The 6,276-nt window shown below is 36.3% G+C and overlaps 1 non-coding gene across 1 annotated transcript; it reads left to right on the forward strand.

Moving 5' to 3' along the window:
• The first annotated feature begins 426 nt into the window (after nucleotides 1-426).
• LOC131238425 (small nucleolar RNA R71) lies at nucleotides 427-533 on the forward strand. The gene has a single exon (XR_009167835.1). It is a non-coding gene; the product is annotated as a small nucleolar RNA R71 (small nucleolar RNA).
• The last annotated feature ends 5,743 nt before the right edge of the window (nucleotides 534-6,276 follow it).

Consider the following 6,276-nt stretch of genomic DNA (forward strand, 5'->3'; position numbering starts at 1 on the left):
CCTTTGGTAGTTGTTTACGACATTTGATTTCTCATTCATTATTTCTTGAAAAACAGGTATTGTTGGACAATTCTCAGTTGTATGAACGTTATAAGCACAAATATTGCAAACAACTTCTTTAGCCTTATCCTTTTTAAGTTCCATGGCCTCGAGTTTCCTTGTGAGACTAGCCACTTTAGCATTTAGAATGTCTTCCTCTTTTAATAAGTACATTCGTCCTTTCTCCTTAGATTGAGTAGGCTTAGAAGTGGTTTTAGGTCTTGGGGAGATGTCCCATAATTTTACAGTTTTAGTGAGTTTGTTAAAGTAATCCCACACATCATCGACATCTTTGTTCATAAATTCCCCATTGCATGTCGTCTCGACAAATCGACACATGGAGATGTCAGTCCTTCATGGAAGAAATTTGCTATGCGCCACGTCTGAAAATTGTGTTGTGGGCATGAACTAAGGAGATCCTTGAACCACTCCCAACATTGGAAGAATGTTTCATCTTCCTTTTGGGTGAAGTTCATGATTGACTTTCTAATGGTGTTCGTCTTATGATATGGGAAGAATTTCTTTATGAAATCTTTTGTCATGGCATTCCATCTACCAATAGATCGTGGATGTAGTGAATGCAACCACGTCTTTGCTTTTTCTTTTAAGGAGAAAGGAAAGAGTTTCAGTCTGATTGTGTCCTCAGACACATTAGGAAAATATAAAGTGACTATTATCTCATCAAACTCTTTCAAGTGTAGATATGGACTTTCAGATTCAATTCCATGGAATTTGAAAAGAGTTGGATTACTCCTAGCTTGATATCTATATTTCTTGTATTTTCAGGAAAAATCATACAAGAAGGTGCGCCCACCCCCATCGGTTGTAAATATTCTTGTAAACTATGAGGCGGGGGTGCATGCTCACCTCATTCTCATCTTAAGCCTCCTCATCTGGAGGTTGAGGTTGATTTGTAGGTTGATTAACAGTCATCACTTCTATTGACTCTTAAGATCTCAAGTGGTATCTAGTCTTATGACAGATAGGTAAGCCTTTGACTAATCCTCCTTCACTCAAAAGACGTAGGGTGTTGTCACGAACCCACTTGGGTATGAAACACTATCAGCTTTTAAGTACAAATTTTAACCAAAAATCTAAGAATTAAAAACTACTGCAAAAAAGAAGTAAGAGAGGGAGAGAGAGAGAGAGAGAGAGAGAGAGAGTTAGAATGAAGTTACTAGATAGAAGATGCTAGGTTGGGATCCTAAAAAATAGAGAACAAAGTTAGTTTCTGAAAACAAAGTATAAAAATACCTAACCTAAGAATAAAACAGAAAGTTAATCCTAATATTAACTTAATTCTAAAACTAATTAAATTCATAAAAGCGCAATCGTAGTCCCCGGCAAAGGCACCAAAAACTTATTTACAACCCCAAGTGTAGGGTCGCGATGTAGTAATAATCTTGGTAAGACCGAGGTCAAATGCATAGGGACTAAATTCGTGTGTTTCTGAAAGTAAATAGAAGTAAAACTAGAAGAAGATCTAAAACTAAATCTGAAATATTTAAAAGAGTAATTATGAATAGAGTAATTGAAACTTATGAATTTAAAAGTGGGAACTAGGGTGTCAAGGATCCAATTGTAGCTCTTAGGATGCTATCTTACTTGATTCAAGAGATCCAATTGGAATCAGAGTCCTATCTTATCCAATTAGAAAGAGAGATGATAATCTTTGAACTTCTCATTATTCTAGCCTCAATGGAAGAGGATTGTGGAGGTAGGAAGGGATTTCATCACTCAACCATGCCTTGAAGACGATGGCGAACAACAGGATTTACCAATCCCACAATCACAATTAGAAAAAGAAGATAGTCAAAGCTATCGCAGATTCTATTATAATTTGAGTCATAATAAACCATTGAAAACTGAACATATTCCTTAAAATAAACTATAAATCAATGAAGTTCAACATAAAAATGAATTAAAGCAAAATAAACATCCCAATCATGCTACAAGCTTCACCTCTTAGCCCTAGCTAAGAGTTTTATCCAACCCTAAACATGATTGAACTAAGAACTCTTAAGAAAATCATAAAAACTACTAAAGAAGAAGAAGAAAAACTCTTGGAGGCGGCTCTCTATCCTTTTTCTCCACTCCTTAAACCCTAGAAGATGCCTAGGAATGCCCTAAGGGCTCCTATTTATAATTGTGAAGCTCCACCTTATGCACCGACTTGGAATTTTCACAATCCGATCACAAAATCGCTTTAATTTACAGAACTGCATTACGCATTGGTCGGACCGAAGTTGAATCCAAAGTGGAGTCCAAATTTGGAAAGGATTCTATTTTAGTAGTTGCCTAATTTTAGTTGGACCAAGATGAGTTCGATCAGACTGAAATTAAGTTGTCGCTCGGACCAATTTAATCTTCGGTCAAGTTGAATTAACTTCTTTCATCACTGGAGCTTTTTGTACACTTTCGGTCGCATCGAATCCTCTTTTTGGTCAGACTAAACTGGGGTTTGGTTAGACTAAAATACCCTTCAGTTGAACCAAATTAGCTTCTAAGTTTTATCGTTCTTCGCTGGACTATTTTGTACAAGTTTGGTCGGACTGAACCTGCCTGTTTTTTGCTACAGATTTTGTAATCTTTCAAGTCCTTTCTTCAGCTTTTGTACTTGGTTTCCTTGGATCTTTAGCATGTGAATTCTTCATTATTGGTCTTCTAAAATCCAAGCTTTGGCTTGGTGAGTCTTGAGTATTAAATCCATGCTTTTAGCATTCTTTTCAATCCAAGCTTTCAAATGCACCTTGCAACACAAACATTCATAAAATATACCATTAAGTAGTATTATGTTCATAAAACTAAGATATAGATAGGGGAGAATATGTAGTATTTGACACTCAACATACACTACTTTCCAACTATGAAAAGTGGGGCCTAGGGTTTTGCAAAGAAGGCCATGAAAAGAAGTTACATCAAACACCATATATATAAATCATTGTTCGATGGAATTTGCATGAAAAGTAAGTACTGAAAGAAAACAATGTTCAAAGATCACCACACTCTCTACTCATAGCGTACACGAATTACAAAATTCATGAAAGAAGGAAACACAATCCACCATCACTTCATGATGCCTATTTAGTCACCACATGACAACATTCTACAAGTCGAATATATATATTTGTAAGCTAAAAGAAATATCTAAATCATGTAAACATATTTAGTCTTCATTAGATCAATAACATATGGAAAATCAAGAGAGGAAAAAATAGATGATTACATAGAAGAAAAAAAAAACATTATATAGATCAGCCCAACGTAAAATCCCCCTCTTATTAAGAATTCAACTCAATAAACATCAAAAAACTATCAAACAAATCCTAAACCAATTTTAAAAGAAACCCAACTTCTATTCAATCAAATCATCAATGAAAACAGGAAATTCTGGATTTAAAAAATGAACATTTTTTATGAAATATCAAATAAAACAAACCTAAATGAACTTATATGCCATCTAACAAAAATCGAATTCATTAATTCAAAAATAACACCAGATTCTCCATTAAAATCAGAATTTTCTATATTCTATTGAGAAAGGAGGCAATAAAAATCAATCAGTTGAAGAAGTTTTTGTTCAAAATCCATGTCATACATCCAAATACCTGTTTTAGGCATGTTGAGTAGGAAATGTCGGCATAAAATCTTTTGATTTGGGGAGAGGGTCCTCACTAAACCACTCATGGTTTGGAGTAGCTTCTGTTGTTATTCACTACTTTAAAATGTTAAAAAAACTAAATGAACAAAAAAGAAGAAGCATTCATCCTCAAGTACACATGCAAATGAACAAGACCCCATTCTTACATGATAAGAAAAAAGAAAAAGAAACTACAACCTATTTGGTAATGAGGCAGACCCGCGTGTCCACTATCCAAAATGATAATGTAACGATGCAAGTAATATATAGCCAATGGTCCTGTGTGCAATGCGAAGAAGTTTGATGGTCGGATGGCTGAGATTCTTTAATTGGGAAGATTTTAGTCCATCACCAATCTATGAGGAGGCACATGAGATAAACGATCTAGAACACTTAAACATTGGTCCTCCTTGTAGTTAATACTAGTGGACAATATGTATGGAATGAGGAAAACCCATTGATTAGTTGAACTGGATTTTTCAATAGAGGCCATTACACTATTACTCAATTTCATCATGGTGAGAAATCGATTTGAAAATTAAAGAAGTATTAGTGACTCAGTTCTTTAATGTAGATTTTATTTATTTATTTATTTTTTGTGTTTCTTTGGGAGCTTTTATTTTTCGTCCATGTTATTTCTAGTGTAGACACATTTTTGGGGAAAACTGAATTTCAATTTCCACAAGTACATGATATGAGCCCTTGAAGTCAATTTCAAGAAAGATGTCAATATAAGGTATATTGCTAGTATTCGACAGTGTTTGTTTAATGTTATGATCCTAATAGTTTAAAGAGCCTAGCTTGACACATTCTATCAGTCAAAAGGCTCTTGAAATATTGGTTAAATTCGTAACACTCAAGGCTGAGAGCCTCTTTGTATCAGCAAAATCTTCCCTTTAACGAGAATTTGAGAATAATAGGCTATAGGACAATCAACAAACAACTAGGGTACACTAACAAGAGTTCACCCATATAGAATGGGGCCAACTAGACTAATGATCAATATCACTAGATATCTTATTAATAATTCTTTAGTTTTACGTGGATTTTCCACTAGTATTACTTACAACACAATCCATGTTTCTATTATCTAGATGGTTTATATCACAGGGCCCCATCATGGATTGGGGATGGACTAAAACTATTCTCCATCAAATAATCCTAGCAACCCAATCATAAGACTTCTTCCCATTGCATATGTCAAGCCCCAAACTTGGAAACCGGGCTCACAAAAATCTCAATCACCGAATTCGGCACCGACAACTTCTGTAGTACCCCATTTTCAGCTCTCGGCACCCATATACCAGGTTTCGATCCTGGGATCCTACAAGGAGGATTTCTAATATAAATTCATTTCATAAAAAGCATAACCACAAGCATAACCTATGAACAATAATAAGAACATCATCATAAAATCCACTATGATAAAAAACTTTAAATACAATACACATAAAAGGGAAATACAATGATAGTAAAAAGGCTCTAAAAGCTCAGCTACAATTGCATCTTGGCATCACCTACACGCATCTATCATGCATAAGCTTATAGAAAGCTTAGACAATGGTAAATGTGTGTACGTAAGGTACAAATGCAAGAATGTAGTACGTAAGGTACAAATGTAAGAATGTAATATCAGAGTAATGTGGAAATGTGCTAGTGAGTCCATGAATGCTATTAGCCGTACCAAGGCTATGCGAGGCAAGACATGAATGGTATCAGCCACACTAAGGCCATGCGATGCAAGGCATGAATGCTATCGGCCACACCAAAGCCAAACGATGCAAGGCCTACATAGCCAATGTCATGTGCAAGATACAATTCAAGCATACCAATCTAGCTTATCTTTGGAGCATCATATATCAGTACAGTTCTCTCTGGATAATCACTAGGATCTAGTATACTATACATCAAATTGTCACCCCACACTAGACGCATAACCATGCAAGCAGAAGAGACCTCACTACTCGCATGACTAGTAGTTTGCTAATATCTACCCGGCACGTCGGTAGCAGACCCATTTATGAGCTGGTCATACTCAGCCTAACAATTGTCCCCTACCCTTGGGCGGGTAAGGCCACACCCCATTCTAATCGACCAAGACACAGTAGGAGACGCAGCCTCCTGGTATTCGACCCTCATGTGTTCATACATCTACTCAGTCTAAACATTGGAGCATCTTTCATGGTACCATAAGGGTTTGGGGACATTCATCATGGGACATCTTTCGCACCCTCGTGCTTAACAAGTATTCTCGGTATCTAATCCTGCCATCCATGCTATATCTGTGGAGGCTACAACTCTAATGTCGTTAGGGCGGATAGTAATCATGACACACAATGCAAGATGCATGAGTCACATAATCGAGTCATACATCAATCCTGCGCATATCGTGCGCACATGTGGGACAACTTCGCCTATTAGGGAGTCCCATAAATAACTTGCCCAATGACATATGCAATGGTCAACCATATCTCATATCAAACATGCAGATGATGCATATGGGCATGTATCATGATGCTATGTTATCACATATAATCGGTATCGATAATCGGCCTATATACAAGGCGGGGTCCATAGACGGACAGTAGATCGATAAC

The sequence above is a fragment of the Magnolia sinica genome, chromosome 2 (genome assembly GCF_029962835.1).
Source record: "Magnolia sinica isolate HGM2019 chromosome 2, MsV1, whole genome shotgun sequence".
In the NCBI taxonomy this organism is placed as follows: Eukaryota; Viridiplantae; Streptophyta; class Magnoliopsida; order Magnoliales; family Magnoliaceae; genus Magnolia; species Magnolia sinica.